The sequence below is a fragment of the Melanotaenia boesemani genome, chromosome 9 (assembly GCF_017639745.1).
Source record: "Melanotaenia boesemani isolate fMelBoe1 chromosome 9, fMelBoe1.pri, whole genome shotgun sequence".
Classification (NCBI taxonomy): Eukaryota; Metazoa; Chordata; class Actinopteri; order Atheriniformes; family Melanotaeniidae; genus Melanotaenia; species Melanotaenia boesemani.
In genome coordinates, this window is record NC_055690.1 from 23,416,221 (window position 1) to 23,433,168 (window position 16,948).

General features: G+C 40.4%; 4 long non-coding RNA genes across 4 annotated transcripts; all 4 read left to right on the forward strand.

Moving 5' to 3' along the window:
• The first annotated feature begins 4,417 nt into the window (after positions 1 to 4,417).
• LOC121646401 lies at positions 4,418 to 5,218 on the forward strand. The gene is made up of 2 exons (XR_006011628.1): positions 4,418 to 4,473; positions 5,102 to 5,218. It is a non-coding gene; the product is annotated as an uncharacterized LOC121646401 (long non-coding RNA).
• Positions 5,219 to 5,223: 5 nt separating this feature from the next.
• Positions 5,224 to 5,627, forward strand: LOC121646402. Its single transcript, XR_006011629.1, has 2 exons — positions 5,224 to 5,279; positions 5,511 to 5,627. It is a non-coding gene; the product is annotated as an uncharacterized LOC121646402 (long non-coding RNA).
• Positions 5,628 to 5,632: 5 nt separating this feature from the next.
• On the forward strand, positions 5,633 to 6,037 carry LOC121646403. Its single transcript, XR_006011630.1, has 2 exons — positions 5,633 to 5,688; positions 5,921 to 6,037. It is a non-coding gene; the product is annotated as an uncharacterized LOC121646403 (long non-coding RNA).
• Positions 6,038 to 13,923: 7,886 nt separating this feature from the next.
• On the forward strand, positions 13,924 to 15,412 carry LOC121646273. Its single transcript, XR_006011599.1, has 3 exons — positions 13,924 to 14,170; positions 14,931 to 14,991; positions 15,091 to 15,412. It is a non-coding gene; the product is annotated as an uncharacterized LOC121646273 (long non-coding RNA).
• The last annotated feature ends 1,536 nt before the right edge of the window (positions 15,413 to 16,948 follow it).

Here is a 16,948-nt window from a genome sequence, read left to right on the forward strand (position 1 = left end):
TACATACCATTCTAGGTTTTGATAGTTATTCGTAGATCATTCATGAAAATGTGATTCTTTCACTAATCACCTCCAGTGCTATCACTATACTGCATAACATATATAGCCTGTAGAGTACCTACCTGCATATTCCTACTAGTCTAACCCTATATAATTTCCTTCCATTCAGATTCTTCTGCAGGAGATGAGCCTCAAGGACTAGAAACCTCACAGCTAGATGCTGGAAGGACAGCCAGGCCTGGTCTTTGATTAATTGGCAGATCATCAGAACAGACATGGTGCCCCTGCATCTTCAGAAGTACTGGGAGTACTTTGGTATGCAACAACTGCAGAGACATGCCCACAGACCTTGAAAGAAAATGCTGTGGCCAAGACTGAGCCCATTGTGTGAGCCTCCTGCCACATTTCACACAGTACTGGCTGAATGAGGAGTATTTACGAATACATCGGCAGTACCATGAGGAAATAACATCCATTCGTCCATTCGTCCATCCATCCATCCATCCATCCATCCATCCACCCATCCATCCATATCCATCCATCTTCTGCCGCTTATCCGGAGTCGGATCGCGGGGGCAGCTGCCTAAGTAGGAAAACCCAGACTGCCCTCTCCCCAGCCACATTCACCAGTTCATCCAGGGGGATCCAGAGGCGTTCACAGACCAGCCGTGAGATGTAGTCCGTCCAGCATGTCCCAGGTCTTCCCCAGGGCTTCTTTCCGGAAATAACACTATTTGGAAATATAATGGAGCCTGGTGATGACAATAAAGAATATCGGTATGCATCTTATAGACGCTTGTTACGTCCCCCCCCTGCTAGAGATCAGGGAAAACGCAGCAAGAAAATAAAGATCCGATATAAAAGGAAAACAGTTCTTTTATTCCTACACAAAATAAATCCAAAAACCACAGTCTCAAAACACACACCGGGAGCCTTAAAGATAACAGAAAAGATCCTATTAAAGAAAACCCGGAAATATCTACAGTTTCAAATAAACAAACGAAAAGTGTCCTTTTTTAGGTATTAACTTTAAACAACAACCCAACAAAATCAACTCAAAATCAACCAGAAACCCTGGGAGCAATACAATAAGAAAATAAAAAAAAAACACACAGCTAATAAACTCAAGGCGTCTCTTTAACGAGAGTCAAATAGTCGAACAATGTAACATAAATGTTTATCAAAAGCAAAAGTTCATCAAAAAGCACAAATTTAACTGAGAGTCTTTTCACCACTTTACAGACAATCCAGAAAGCTCAGTATCCACAATTTCACCAGCTAACAATTAAACCAACCAATTCAACACAATCTCCACCTCAGACCAAAGCCACCCTTGGTGCACTGGTGTTACCCAACCACACAGCCGCGCCGACAGATTGTGGTTGTCTGGCTTTAATGGGTGATTAGTCCATCTGGGCGGTTTTCCGGGGATGAGTGGGAGAGTTAGCGTCCAATCCGGACTTCGAAAGGAGGGAACCTAGAGTGAGTCAGCAGCCAATCCTCGGAGTGCTGCAGCACAGCAGTTCTGCATATTCTGCACAGGAAGCCTTGGCCTGGGGCCCTAACAACGCTTCATCTTCCGGAAGCATGACATGTTAGGACAGGGGAAGCGAGTGATTCCCAGCTGTTGTGTAAGCAAGATAAGGAAAAAATTCCCTGACCCTCAGGGACAATACACTGGCTACATTCCAGAAATATAGATGATTGACACATGTAGCGTTATAAATAGTTAAAATAAATACTAAATGTGAAATACTGTAAATAGTTGTAAAACGGTCATATAAAGATTTGTAATTAGTATTACTGAGTTCTACTGAATTTTTATGTTTGCTACAATGCATAAAAGATAACTTGATAAAGACAGTGCTGTATTTATTCTACACTAGTGATAAAGATGATGTGATCAATGTCACATTGAAGTGCAATAGCATTCTGACAGTCAATAATTTTGAAACTAGATTTATTCATATTTATTCATATCTATTCATATTTCCACATTTTTTTTTGCAGACTGCAGACTGCAAACTGAACAAAACAACAAAACTAATTTGCCTCCAAGTTGGTATCAGAATGGAAGGCCAATCCTGTGAAAGACATGAAATACCATTAGTCAAACGTGCACAATGTTTTAATGAACAGGCATGTGCACACTATCAGTAACAGCCAAAGGTAATGAAGTAGTGGCATGTAGATGCTGGTTACTTACCCAGACCTCTGCTGACCTACATCTGTACCAACTCTGATATCGATGGAAGAGGTATCGGGGGTACAACACAAGAGGCCTCTTCTGTGGCATCCCAGCTCCTTGCAAATCGGCCCCCACAATCCATGATTGCAACTCTCGAAAGTAAGCATAGGATTTCTCACACTTTAGGGCATACAGGTTGTATCGGGCATTTTTGTTGTACTTCCTGAGACTGAATTAAAAAATGTTAGTTGTTTCATTAGTCATTATGACAACATAGTTTATTGAAATAACTGCTTATTTATACAAATTAGCTCTATAAATTTTGGGACAGTGGCACAGCTTTCATATGCTTGACCTTGTATACTATAGCAAAGGGATTTGAAAAGAAATTATCTAGATGAAAATTAATTAAAGCTGTGTGTCTGATTTCCTCAAAATCATTTCCTTTCAAATTCACTGTGGTTTTTTACAAGGTTAATCAAACTGTGTGATTCTCCCAACATTTAAAAACCTAACTGTATGAATATGCAATTATTTCAATCTAGCAGATAAAGTGAATGAGAGTTTGACCTACATTTGTTGGCCCATGACTGTCCTGTAGGTTCATGGTGGAAACTGTAATCCAGTGCTGCAAGCAGGACTCTGGACTCTGGGAGTGAATGTCTGTCGCTTGCTGGCATACATCAGAACATGATTATGAAATTATTCGAGATGTGCTGTTGATCTAGATGAATGAAAAGGGAAATTATTCTGTTGAAGCATGGCTGAAAAGCAATGTTTGAATGTCATTGGTTAAATTTCATATAATTATTTATTATTACTTTTGTCAGATTCAAGTTGTGCCATTGTGAGTTTTTCTTTCATTAATCGAAGGGTACCAACAATTTTGATCACGTCTGTGTGTGTGTGTGTGTATATATATATATATATATATATAAACACATGAATATAAATTAGAAAAGCATTCCAAACATTATCTGAAATTATATTTAATGCAAGAACACTATGTTGATACAAAAATAAAAACTGACTGAAGACTGTTACGAACCCCTTTTTGTCTAGGGCAAAGGGCTAGTAACAAATCAGCCGGAGTCAAATCAAAATGGTATAAATGAAAATGTTTATTACAATAGACCACAACTAAACATACAATTCCCTAAAAACTGAAAGAAAACACAAATGGTTAAATTTTTAAAAAACAAAAAATGTTCTCTAAACCAAAATATATCAGAACCGACAACTAAGCAAGTACCTGTTAACAGGTACATTTTTAAACAACAAAATAAATGCAACACACAATGTCCACTAATGGCAATATATAGAATTCATGCAAAACAACAAACCAAATATCAACCAGACAAAGCTGGGATTTTAATACCAGTCACTTAACTAAACACAATTCTCAAAAAAACCACAAAACAAAAGCATCTCATAAGGAGAGCATCTAATATCTCTAAAGAAAATAACACAAACTATTGCACAAAAGAACTGAGAGAGAGTCTGTTCTCTAAAAGACAATTAACTCAGGATGCTCTTACAACTTGGAACGACACAAACCCACCCAGTCTGGCGAACTGTGTGCCTACGGTACACAGCTGCCTCGAATGCTGCTGAGGATGATCCTTTGTAGGGCAAGTGTCCTTTGAGTCTCGCATCCACGATGAATCCCGAAGAGTAGTCAGTCGATCCCGAACGAGGAGGAAGACTGAAGGATCCCGAACAACAGGCAGCGAATCCCGAATGGAGGAGGGAGGATGGAAGAGATCCAACTGTAGGCGACCAATCACAACAAAGTAAGGTGTTCCGGAGACAATCTCATTTCCATTCAGCACACCTGTCGGTCTCACAACATCCCAATAACGGCTGCATGCTGACAAGTTTCCATTCATTCAAAATGTTGGTCTCACAATTTCTCAATGATGGAAGCAGGCTGACAAGCCAGGGGCCATAAGAAAGACATGCCAGTATTGAAAAACACCCCCTTGTCAACAAGAAAAACCTCCATCAAAAACTGGAATATGAAGGGTGCTGCGGCTGAAAGGAAATGCTTGGAAAGATATTTACAGACATGGAGAGGACAGTCGTAAAGATGTAAAACTTTCGTCTAAGGTGTTTTGGTGTCAAAAAGTTAGATTAACACAATATATATTTGAAATAAAAGAAATGAAAAAGGAAACTTAACAGTTTTGACACCACCCTCTTGTCAACAAAGAAAACCTCCATCCACAACTGGGAATTTGGAGGAAATCTTGGGAAGATGTATACAAGAGAGACCTTCTTCCAAGGTGTTCTAGTGTCAAGAAAAGATCTAATTTCAAACGTATCAATACGAGCGATATAATGGAAACATGATGAGAAACGAAAAATACACTTGCTGCAAATTTCAACCTAACTTGCATGTTTTTGGATTGTGGGAGGAAGCCGGAGTACCCGGAGAGAACCCACGCATGCACGGGGAGAACATCCAAACTCCACATAGACAGGTCCCAAAATGGAGCCTTCTTACTATGAGGTGAGAGTACTAACTACCACACCACCGTGCAGCCCTCTTTTACAATCTTATATTGCAAACACATGAATATAAATTATAAATGCATTTGAGGAAAACATTTTAAAATAAAAAAATGACTTAATTAGTTATGTTAAAAACAGAAATGAAAGCTAAAAATGTCAAATGAATAGGGAACTTATCCTACAGCGTACCAAACAACATGAAGTAGCATGACATTATCATAAGTGAAATTAAATTCAATGCATGAACACTATGTGGACACATGACGTACAAAAATTAAAGACAAGAAGACATACCAGTTTTAAGACCACACTCTTGTCAACAAGAAAAAACTCCAACAAAAAACAGTTTTATTAGAGGAATGCTTGTAAAGATGTGTACAAAACAGACTTTCTTCCAAGGTGTTTTGGTGTCAAAAAGTTAGATTGAAACAATATTATTATTTGAAAGAAAAGAAATGAAAAAGGAAACTTAACAGTTTTGACACCACCCTCTTGTCAACAAAGAAAACCTCCATCCACAACTGGGAATTTGGAGGAAATCTTGGGAAGATGTATACAAGAGAGACCTTCTTCCAAGGTGTTCTGGTGTCAAAAAAAGATCTAATTTCAAACGTATCAATACATAAGGTAACTGAAATTAAATTCAACGCATGAACACTATGTGGACACATGACGTACAAAAATTAAAGACAAGAAGACATATCAGTTTTGAGACCACACTCTTGTCAACAAGAAAAAACTCCAACAAAAAACAGTTTTATTAGAGGAATGCTTGTAAAGATGTGTACAAAACAGACTTTCTTCCAAGGTGTTTTGGTGTCAAAAAGTTAGATTGAAACAATATTATTATTTGAAAGAAAAGAAATGAAAAAGGAAACTTAACAGTTTTGACACCACCCTCTTGTCAACAAAGAAAACCTCCATCCACAACTGGGAATTTGGAGGAAATCTTGGGAAGATGTATACAAGAGAGACCTTCTTCCAAGGTGTTCTGGTGTCAAAAAAAGATCTAATTTCAAACGTATCAATACATAAGGTAACTGAAATTAAATTCAACGCATGAACACTATGTGGATACATGACGTACAAAAATTAAAGACAAGAAGACATACCAGTTTTAAGACCACACTCTTGTCAACAAGAAAAAACTCCAACAAAAAACTAGTTTTATTAGAGGAATGCTTGTAAAGATGTGTACAAAACAGACTTTCTTCCAAGGTGTTTTGGTGTCAAAAAGTTAGATTGAAACAATATTATTATTTGAAAGAAAAGAAATGAAAAAGGAAACTTAACAGTTTTGACACCACCCTCTTGTCAACAAAGAAAACCTCCATCCACAACTGGGAATTTGGAGGAAATCTTGGGAAGATGTATACAAGAGAGACCTTCTTCCAAGGTGTTCTGGTGTCAAAAAAAGATCTAATTTCAAACGTATCAATACATAAGGTAACTGAAATTAAATTCAACGCATGAACACTATGTGGATACATGACATATAAAATTGAAAGACAAGAAGACATATCAGTTTTGAGACCACACTCTTGTCAACAAGAAAAAACTCCAACAAAAAATAGTTTTATTAGAGGAATGCTTGTAAAGATGTGTACAAAACAGACTTTCTTCCAAGGTGTTTTGGTGTCAAAAAGTTAGATTAACACAATATTAATATTTGAAAGAAAAGAAATGAAAAAGGAAACTTAACAGTTTTGACACCACCCTCTTGTCAACAAAGAAAACCTCCATCCACAACTGGGAATTTGGAGGAAATCTTGGGAAGATGTATACAAGAGAGACCTTCTTCCAAGGTGTTCTAGTGTCAAGAAAAGATCTAATTTCAAACGTATCAATACGAGCGATATAATGGAAACATGATGAGAAACGAAAAATACACTTGCTGCAAATTTCAACCTAACTTGCATGTTTTTGGATTGTGGGAGGAAGCCGGAGTACCCGGAGAGAACCCACGCATGCACGGGGAGAACATCCAAACTCCACATAGACAGGTCCCAAAATGGAGCCTTCTTACTATGAGGTGAGAGTACTAACTACCACACCACCGTGCAGCCCTCTTTTACAATCTTATATTGCAAACACATGAATATAAATTATAAATGCATTTGAGGAAAACATTTTAAAATAAAAAATTGACTTAATTAGTTATGGTAAAAACAGAAATGAAAGCTCAAAATGTCAAATGAATAGGGAACTTATCCTACAGCGTACCAAACAACATGAAGTAGCATGACATTATCATGAGTGAAATTAAATTCAATGCATGAACACTATGTGGACACATGACGTGCAAAAATTAAAGACAAGAAGACATACCAGTTTTAAGACCACACTCTTGTCAACAAGAAAAACCTCCAACAAAAAACAGTTTTATCAGAGGAATGCTTGTAAAGATGTGTACAAAACAGACTTTCTTCCAAGGTGTTTTGGTGTCAAAAAGTTAGATTAACACAATATTATGATTTGAAATAAAAAGAAATGAAAATCGCTCTTCATCCTGTGCCCATGTCTTCTCCACCGCTTCAGCGCCCCTCGCCGGCATCTTCTTCCACACTTCCTTCCAAGATAGTTCATGTTTCCAAGGGGATTCCAGGATGGAACGCTTCTCATCCTGTTCGAGTCCACGTCTTCAAGGGGTCCCGGGATGGGATTCTCCTCAACCTGTTCCAGTTGAAGTGCCCATGTCTTCTCCACCGCTTCAGCGTCCCATGCCGGCATCTTCTTCCACACTTCCTTCCAAGATAGTCCTTGTTTCCAAGAGGATTCCAGGATGGAACGCTTCTCATCCTGTTCGAGTCCACGTCTTTAGGGGTCCCGGGATGGGATTCTCCTCAACCTGTTCCAGTCTAAGTGCCCATGTCTTCTCCACCGCTTCAGCGTCCCACGCCGGCATCTTGTTCCACACTTCCTATATAGAGAGTCCATGTTTCTAAGGGGATTCCAGGATGGAACGCTTCTCTTCCTGTTCGAGTCCACGTCTTCAAGGGGTCCCAGGATGGGATTCTCCTCAACCTGTTCTTGTCTAAGTGCCCATGTCTTCTCCACCGCTTCAGCGTCCCACGCCGGCATCTTCTTCCACACTTCCTTCCAAGATAGTCCATGTTACCAAGGGGATTCCAGGATGGAACGCTTCTCATCCTGTTCGAGTCCACGTCTTTAGGGGTCCCGGGATGGGATTCTCCTCAACCTGTTCCAGTCTAAGTGCCTATGTCTTCTCCACCGCTTCAGCGTCCCACGCCGGCATCTTCTTCCACACTTCCTTCCAAGAGAGTCCATGTTTCCAAGGGGATTCCAGGATGGAACGCTTCTCATCCTGTTCGAGTCCAAGTCTTTAACGGGTCCCAGGATGGGATTCTCCTCAACCTGTTCCTGTCTAAGTGCCCATGTCTTCTCCACCGCTTCAGGGTACCACGCTGACATCTTGTTCCACACTTCCTTCCAAGAGAGTCCATGTTTCCAAGGGGATTCCAGGATGGAACGCTTCTCATCCTGTTCGAGTCCACATCTTCAAGGGGTTCCCGGGATGGGATTCCCCTCAACCTGTTCCAGTCTAAGTGCCCATTTCTTCTCCACCGCTTCAGGGTACCACGCTGACATCTTTTTCCACACTTCCTTCCAAGAGAGTCCATATTTCCAAGGGGATTCCAGGATGGAACGCTTCTCATCCTCTTCGAGTCCACGTCTTCAAGGGGTTCCCGGGATGGGATTCTCCTCAACCTGTTCCAGTCTAAGTGCCCATTTCTTCTCCACCGCTTCAGGGTACCACGCCGGTATCCTGTTCCACACTTCCTTCCAAGAGAGTCCATGTTTCCAAGGGGATTCCAGGATGGAACGCTTCTCATCCTGTTCGAGTCCACGTCTTCAAGGGGTCCCGGGATGGGATTCTCCTCAACCTGTTCCAGTCTAAGTGCTCATGTCTTCACCACCGCTTCAGCGTCCCACGCCGGCATCTTGTTCCACACTTCCTTCCAAGAGAGTCCATGTCTCCAAGGGGATTCCAGGATGGAACGCTTCTCATCCTGTTCGAGTCCACGTCTTCAAGGGGTCCCGGGATGGGATTCTCCTCAACCTGTTCCAGTTTAAGTGCCCACAATTACTACAATGAGAGTCCATGTTTCCAAGGGGATTCCAGGATGGAACACTTCTCTTCCTGTTCGAGTCCACGTCTTCAAGGGGTCTCGGGATGGGATTCTCCTCAACCTGTTCCAGTCTAAGTGCCCATGTCTTCACCACCGCTTCAGCGTCCCACGCCGGCATCTTGTTCCACACTTCCTTCCAAGAGAGTCCATGTTTCCAAGCGGATTCCAGGATGGATTGCTTTGCTTCTCTTCCTGTTCGAGTCCACGTCTTCAAGGGGTCCCGGGGTGGGATTCTCCTAAACCTGTTCCTGTCTAAGTGCCCATTTCTTCTCCACCGCTTCAGCGTCCCACACCGGCATCTTGTTCCACAATTCCTATATACAGAGTCCAGGTTTCCAAGGGGATTCCAGGATGGAACGCTTCTCTTCCTGTTCGAGTCCACGTCTTCAAGGGGTTCCGGGATGGGATTCTCCTCAACCTGTTCTTGTCTAAGTGCCCATGTCTTCTCCACCGCTTCAGCGTCCCACGCCGGCATCTTGTTCCACACTTCCTTCCAAGAGAGTCCATGTTTCCAAGGGGATTCCAGGATGGAACGCTTCTCATCCTGTTCGAGTCCACGTCTTCAAGGGGTCCCGGGATGGGATTCTCCTCAACCTGTTCCAGTTTAAGTGCCCACAATTACTACAATGAGAGTCCATGTTTCCAAGGGGATTCCAGGATGGAACGCTTCTCATCCTGTTCGAGTCCACGTCTTCAAGGGGTCCCGGGATGGGATTCTCCTCAACCTGTTCCAGTTTAAGTGCCCACAATTACTACAATGAGAGTCCATGTTTCCAAGGGGATTCCAGGATGGAACGCTTCTCATCCTGTTCGAGTCCACGTCTTGAAGGGGTCCCGGGATGGGATTCTCCTCAACCTGTTCCAGTCTAAGTGCCCATTTCTTTTCCACCGTTTCAGGGTACCACGCCGGCATCCTGTTCCACACTTCCTTCCAAGAGAGTCCATGTTTCCAAGGGGATTCCAGGATGGAACGCTTCTCATCCTGTTCGAGTCCACGTCTTCAAGGGGTCCCGGGATGGGATTCTCCTCAAGCTGTTCCAGTCTAAGTGCCCATGTCTTCTCCACCGCTTCAGCGTCCCACGCCGGCATCTTCTTCCACACTTCCTTCCAAGAGAGTCCATGTTTCCAAGGGGATTCCAGGATGGAACGCTTCTCATCCTGTTCGAGTCCACGTCTTTAACGGGTGCCAGGATGGGATTCTCCTCAACCTGTTCCAGTCTAAGTGCCCATGTCTTCTCCACCGCTTCAGGGTACAACGCTGGCATCTTGTTCCACACTTCCTTCCAAGAGAGTCCATGTTTCCAAGGGGATTCCAGGATGGAACGCTTCTCATCCAGTTCGAGTCCACATCTTCAAGGGTTCCCGGGATGGGATTCTCCTCAACCTGTTCCAGTCTAAGTGCCCATTTCTTCTCCACCGCTTCAGGGTACCATGCCAGTATCCTGTTCCACACTTCCTTCCAAGAGAGTCCATGTTTCCAAGGGGATTCCAGGATGGAACGCTTCTCATCCTGTTCGAGTCCACGTCTTCAAGGGGTCCCGGGATGGGATTCTCCTCAACCTGTTCCAGTCTAAGTGCCCATGTCTTCACCACCGCTTCAGCGTCCCACGCCGGCATCTTGTTCCACACTTCCTTCCAAGAGAGTCCATGTTTCCAAGGGGATTCCAGGATGGATTGCTTTGCTTCTCTTCCTGTTCGAGTCCACGTCTTCAAGGGGTCCCGGGATGGGATTCTCCTCAACCTGTTCCTGTCTAAGTGCCCATGTCTTCACCACCGCTTCAGCGTCCCACGCCGGCATCTTGTTCCACACTTCCTTCCAAGAGAGTCCATGTTTCCAAGGGGATTCCAGGATGGAACGCTTCTCATCCTGTTCGAGTCCACGTCTTCAAGGGGTCCCGGGATGGGATTCTCCTCAACCTGTTCCAGTTTAAGTGCCCATGTCTTCTCCACCGCTTCAGCGTCCCACGCCGGCATTCTATTCCACAATTCCTTTCAAGGGAGTCTATGTTTCCAAGAGGATTCCAGGATGGAACGCTCCTCTTCGAGTCCATATCTTCAAGGGGTTCATGTGTTGGGACGCTTCTCATCCTGTTCGAGTCCACATCTTCAAGGGGTTACCGGGATGGGATTCTCCTCATCCTGTTCCAGTCTAAGTCTCCAATGGGATCCAGGTGGGGATATTCCTCCGTCTCCTGGGGTGCATCTCTCAGAGGAGGTTGCACCTTCTTGCGTCTCTTGTGGTTCACGCCTCCTTTTATTCACATCTGCCCATCAGGCATACGAGCGATTTAATCGAAACATGATGAGAAACGAGAAATACATTTGGCGCAAATTTCAACCTAACTTGCATGTTTTTAGATTGTAGGAGGAAGCCGGAGTACCCAGAGAGAACCCACGCATGCACGGGGAGAACATACAAACTCCACATAGACACGTCCCAAAAAGGAGCCTCCTTGCTATGAGGTGAGAGTACTAACTACCACACCACCGTGCAGCCCTCTTTTACATTCTTATATTGCAAACACATAAATATAAATTATAAAAGCATTTCATGAAAACAGTTTAAAATAAAAAGTTGACTTAATTAGTTATGTTTCAAACAGAAATGAAAGCTAAAAATGTGAAATGAAAAGGGAACTTATCTTACAGCGTCACAAACAACATGAAGTAGCATGACATTATCATAAGTGAAATTAAATTCAATGCATGAACACTATGTGGATACATGACATGTAGAAAATTGAAAGACAAGAAGACATACCAGTTTTGAGACCACACTCTTGTCAACAAGAAAAACCTTCAACAAAAATTAGTTTTATTAGAGGAATGCTTGTAAAGATGTGTACAAAACAGACTTTCTTCCAAGGTGTTTTGGTGTCAAAAAGCTAGATTGACACAATATTAATATTTGAAATAAAAGAAATGAAAAAGGAAACTTGACAGTTTTGACACCACCCTCTTGTCAACAAAGTAAACCTCCATCAAAAACTGGAAATTTGGAGGAAATCCTGGGAAGATGTATACAAGAGAGACCTTCTTCCAAGGTGTTCTAGTGTCAAAAAAAGATCTAATTTGAAACGAATCAATACGAGCGATATAATGGAAACATGATGAGAAACGAAAAATACATTTGCCACAAATTTCAACCTAACTTGCATGTTTTTGGATTGTGGGAGGAAGCCGGAGTACCCGGAGAGAACCCACGCACGCATGGGGAGAACATACAAACTCCACATAGACAGGTCCCAAAAAGGAGCCTTCTTGCTATGAGGTGAGAGTACTAACTACCACACCACCGTGCAGCCCTCTTTTACAATCTTATATTGCAAACACATGAATATAAATTATAAAAGCATTTCATAAAAACAGTTTAAAATAAAAAATTGACTTAATTAGTTATGTTTAAAACAGAAATGAAAGCTAAAAATGTAAAATGAATAGGGAACTTATCCTACAGCGTACCAAACAACATGAAGTAGCACAACATTATCATAAGTGAAATTAAATTCAATGCAAGAACACTATGTGGATACATGACGTACATAAACTAAAGACAAGAAGACATACCAGTTTTAAGACCACGCTCTTGTCAACAAGAAAAACCTCCAACAAAAAACAGTTTTATTAGAGGAATGCTTGTAAAGATGTGTACAAAACAGACTTTCTTCCAAAGTGTTTTGGTGTCAAAAAGTTAGATTAACACAATATTATCATTTGAAATAAAAAGAAATGAAAAAGGAAACTTAACAGTTTTGACACCACCCTCTTGTCAACAAAGTAAACCTCCATCAAAAACTGGAATTTTGGAGGAAATCTTGGGAAGATGTATACAAGAGAGACCTTCTTCCAAGATGTTCTAGTGTCAAAAAAAGATCTAATTTGAAACGAATAAATACAAGCGACATTATCATAAGTGAAATTAAATTCAACGCATGAACACTGTGTGGATACATGACATGTAAAAATTAAAGAGAAGAAGACATACCAGTTTTGAGACCACACTCTTATCAACAAGAAAAACCTCCAACAAAAAGTAGTTTATTGGAGGAATCCTTGTAAAGGTAAAAAACACATTTTCTTCCCAGGTGTTTTGGTGTCAAATAATTAGACTAACACAATAAATATTTGTGAAGTATAAGAAATAAAAAGTAAACTTAACAGTTTTGACACCACCCTTTTGTAAACAAGAAAAACCTCCATCAAAAATTTGTTCATTTGAAGAATGCTTGTAAAGATATAAACAAAACAGACTTTCTTCCAAGGCGTTTTGGTGTCAAATAATTAGATTAACACGCTACACATTTGAAATATAATAAATAAAAAATGCTACTCATCCGTTTGGAGTCCTTGTCACCGAAGTGTTTTTTCTTCAAACTTGTATGGCAGTCTGGTAGCTGGCCCTTCAGTGGTCAGGTACTGTTCTGATCCACGGTTTATATTCCCTGATACTGTGACATATGAGACTTTCGTCCAAGGGTCTTCTGGTGTCCAAAAATTCAACTAACACAATATCAAAATCTAATCTGAAGTAAAAAAAATGAAGCTTTACAGTTTTGACAACACCCTCTTGTCAATAATGGAAAACCTCCATCAAAAACTGACATATTAAAAGTACACTTATCATAAATATTATCTGTCTATAATCTCAAAACATGTCAGGTAACTTTATTAAACAAATGATGGCTATTTCTCATTTGCTAACAAAGTTTATATCTACACAAACACACTGCTTGACATTATTAATTAAGTAAAAATGCCTACTGAACATTAAAAAACACTACCAAAAGTAGGGAAAACGTCTCCACTTAGTCAGGTCCACAGTCCTTCAGAGAAGTTGTGTGTTTTGTGAGGTAGGCATTTTAGAATTATATTTGTTTTATTACAAAGCATAGAACGTAAACAGCTGAATTCTGTCCCCGCCCACTCACGTGTACACGCGAACAAAGGGCGTGCTTCAGGTCCTGTGACCACTAGGGGGCCCCCGTAAGCATTTAGTTTTTTTTTTTTTTTTTTTTTTTTTTTTTTTACATTTTTCAATTTCTTTTCTTTTTTCATTAATATAATTTTTACATGCAAACATGCATGTGACAAAACATTCTAAAATTTTATGTAAAATCGATTGTGTAAACAGACAACTGCTGCCACAGTAACTACCGTCTCTCTTCTCTATGCTCCATGCGCTCAAGCTAATGTGTGCAACCAAGCATGTGCGCAGCTAAAGAGGAGGTGGAAGAGCAGTCGCAAAAAGGACTTCTTCGGGGTCAGGAAAAAAGGGGGGGAGAAATGAAGTAAGAGAGAAAAAAACGGCGAGATATAAGTAAGTTTCCTCTAGTCGGAAAAGTCCCTAAATATTTGACATTTTGATCCAACTGGTGGAGTATAGCCTATAAAAGCTAATTAGCTAGCTGCTAAGAACTGGAGGATTCATTTTAGCTGGTGGGTTAATTAGCCTACTATTAAAGGTTAATGTTCTTGTGTTTGTGGACTACTGAGGCTTAACTTTTATCAAGGCGATTTTTCTTTACTTTAGGTCACTTTCTTCATAAAGATTTTTCCCTCAATAACAACTTTAACAAACGTTTAGCTAATTGAAGACATCGCGTTTGTTTAGTAGAAGACGAGTTTGCATAGAGACGTCATGAACGCAGAGAATTGTGCTAACGAATTAGACTCAGATATATTGTTTGCTGCACAAGATAATAATTATGTGAATAAAATTAACAGTCTTTTTACATTAATATGCTCATACGTTATATGAAATATCCCCAGGAGCACTGTAATCAGTCCAGGGACAGTCCACCAGGAAAAAAGAAACTGTCACCGTACACATTTGTCTAGCAAATTATCCCTGAAAGATTAATTATAAGATGCAATCATATGACAGGGGACTTGTTATTAGAAACAGTCATACCACTTAAAAAGTTCTCAAACAACTTTGACTTGTTGCACTGGCAGATTTCTTTCTGTTTTTTTTATAATTACAAGTAAAAACACACTGGAGTACGAGTCTTATATTATTCAAATATGACATCTAACATGGATGGCTTTTGTTGTTGTTTTTTTTTCCCCCATCTTAGGTTTATCTTCATCCTCTGCAGAGCAGTCTATTATCCTCCAGTATGCCTGCTGATTTACCTGGTGGGTGAACAACAAACTGACTTTGTGATGACACACTGCATTACAGAATATTCTGAGATTAATAATTCAGTCCAAAAATGTTATTTTAATATCCTAAAGGTCCATCTTCGGTGGTCACTGAGGTCGATGCCACATCTGTGTCCTCGGCAACTTCCGTTTTCACCATGGATCAGGCGCTCCACTAGTTTACCCAGCTGAGTGACTTTCTTCTCAGACTTCAGAAAGAACTGATCGGGTATTCAGAGGGCCACTGCCTATAAAGGAGAATTTAATGTTCTCCACAACAATATGGCTGAAGCTTCCACCACCACAATACCTAAAGACAAATGTTCAGTGGCGAAAGTTCAAGCAGATGTACATCTCTTTATTTACATAAGTATTTATAGCTTTTTAAAAATATTTTATTATAATTGATAGATGTTTATTTTATTTAGATAACATATGAATGAAGTAATGTTTATTTTAGTGATTTTAATTGCAGTTCTAGTTTTTATAGATTTTTTTATTTTTTTGCACATTTCTGTTACAGTTTACTTAAAACCAGAAGTAATAAAGCTGTTCTCGGTTTTACAGTAAATACATTTTATATTGGTCTATTTAATTACTTTTAGTGGGTCTGTAGTATTCAGTACCCCAGTTGGTACATCATCACTTTGAATATAAAATGTAAGTCATTCTTAGGCCACATTTGTAGCTGAATTTGTTGTGCAAGTGGAACCATAGTTCCGGTTTGTGTTACAGAGAGCCTGTATGATGGAGACACTTGCGTGCTATGAAATAAAGAAAGATGTGTTCATTCCTGACCCATGTCAGAGTTGCCTCATGTCTTTGAATATAAGCCCTTCTGCGGCATTTATGTAACACAATTTATTCCCATTTCAGGTTAAAAACAATAGAAGGGTGAAAAAATACCTGGCTGATAAAAGGATGCTGCGAACAACCTCCTATAACTGTGTAGATGTTTTATGTATTGCTTTCTGCGAGGCCAGCAGGGAGAGTTGCAGAATATTAACTAAGATTTTAAATTTGGAAATCTGTCTTCTTCCATAACCTCTATGACTGTCGATTACAATCTAACAAAAAGTTCTCACATCTAGTTTTATAAGTAAAAACATAATGACAGTAAATTAAATAAGTTTATGGTAGATGTGAATAATCATTAATTATTAATTAGTACAGACAGTAATAGAGGGCCCCAAGACTCAAGTTTTGCTTAGGGCCCCGGAGGCTCGGGCTGGCCCTGTCAGTTACTATCCAAGTACCTCAGCATAGCAGAAAGATGTATACCACTACGACAGTGCTATACATCTTTCTGCTATGCTGAGGTTTTTGTGTTGATGTTCAAACAACAAAGGTTCCCTGTAATAAAGCCAAGACACCCTGTTTTGGGAAAATGTGCGATAAATATGGTTAATGAAATAGTCTGACTAAATTCATTCATAGTCTAAGTAAATGTTATGATAAGGAGTTCCGCTTGGAGTAACATCTTAAATTAGTAATATGGACATATTAAAGGTCTTTGGTGGTGTGTGGACCCCGATATCCATACGACACAACAGATGACTGAGCTGTTATTTGTAGCAGCGCCTTACAGCAAACTGGCAGATAGCATTCACACAGCATTGTGTTCAGTGTCATTTAAGCATAAACGTGCACAATTTCTAGCTACAAGGGGACTACCCCATTGCCGTGTGTGAGACACACACTACATTCTTTGACTGTGTCAGCTCTAGTGGGTGACTGAGGATATAAAGTCAGACTACTGTAGTAAAAGCCATCTTCAGTGAGCAGTTGTTATCTTTTTTTGTCTATTATAGCTTGTTTGAGAGAACTTCAGTTTCCTCTGAGCAAGGAGGGAACACAACAAAGTCATGTTATGTATTTTAAGTCAATAGAAAGTAATTACTTAAATTGCAGACAGGAAACTTTCTGGGGAAATGTCAGCAAATCTTATGAC